Below are 1,237 nucleotides of genomic sequence, written 5' to 3' on the forward strand. Positions count from 1 at the left end.
CCCAACAGGAACAGAAATGCACACTCTCCTCATCAGCACACAAAATTTGTCCCAAAAGAGAGAGTACATACTAGCCCATGAAGCAGTGGTGGGCATGCACATCATAGCAAGCTGTCTGTATCACTGAAAACTAAAAGGTTTGCCATCACTTAAGAAAGCATTGCTTAAAAAATGCCAACGTTAAAATTGTTCCATGCATGTATCAGGTCACAGCACAATGAAACTAGAAATCAATGGCAATAAAACTACAAAAAATATGCAAATGTATGGAAATGAAACAATGCATTCTTAAGTAATCAGTGGACCTAGAAAAAAAAACAAGGAATCAGTTCTTAGAATCAAACAATAATGCCTGTACAACATACCAGAACTATGAGATTTATTGAACAGTCCCAAGGGGGAGATTTATAGTTGTAAAAACCCCAATGAGAAAAATAGCCCAAATAAATTCAATGGTTCCCAAGTTCACAAATTCAATCCTTTCCACAATTCTGGTCACAAATCAAGTTGGATGAACCACATTACATTCAATGGTTGGATCCAAAGTTGACAGATTTGGTGCAGCTCTTGTCTAGTTCAACTTGTGACCAGAATTATGGAGGGAATTAAGCTCATGAGCCAAGGTCCCACTACCTGATGATGTCTCTCAAGGTCCTGGCCAAACAAGAACAATTGAAACAAAAAGCTAGTAAAAAGGTAAGTACAGTAAAACTTTAGTTTGCAAGCACAGTCCATTCCAGAAACATGCTTATAATCCAAAGCACTTTATATCAAAGTGGATCTCCCCTCAAGAAATAATGGAATCGTAGATGATTCATTCTACAATGCAAAAATATTCATATAAAATCATATAATGTGATATACAAAATATTAAATATTAAAAAAAAAAAATGAACCTGCGCTTACCTTTAAAAACCTTCATGGCTGGTATGTGACAGCCGTAGAGGACTTCAGCGACACTAATGAAATCACTGCTATCTACTGGCTCAATGGAAGTTTTTTCTTTTTTTTTTCTTTTGAAAGAAAAGCAAATGTATTTTCCTTTTTTTAAACCAGGTTCCATCCCAACTGCTGCTTACACTGGTGATCTCTCCCAGCACCAGGCTGGAGGGCTTGCATCTGACTGGAAGGGCTTGTGGCCGTTCCTTTGCCACCAAAGCAGGAAGCCAGAGGGGACCACAACTGCCCCTTAATGGCTCAGTGGAATAAGCACTTCCCTGGCAAGCACAAGGGCCTG

This window comes from Octodon degus, unplaced genomic scaffold, assembly GCF_000260255.1.
Source record: "Octodon degus isolate 3935 unplaced genomic scaffold, OctDeg1.0 scaffold00042, whole genome shotgun sequence".
Classification (NCBI taxonomy): Eukaryota; Metazoa; Chordata; class Mammalia; order Rodentia; family Octodontidae; genus Octodon; species Octodon degus.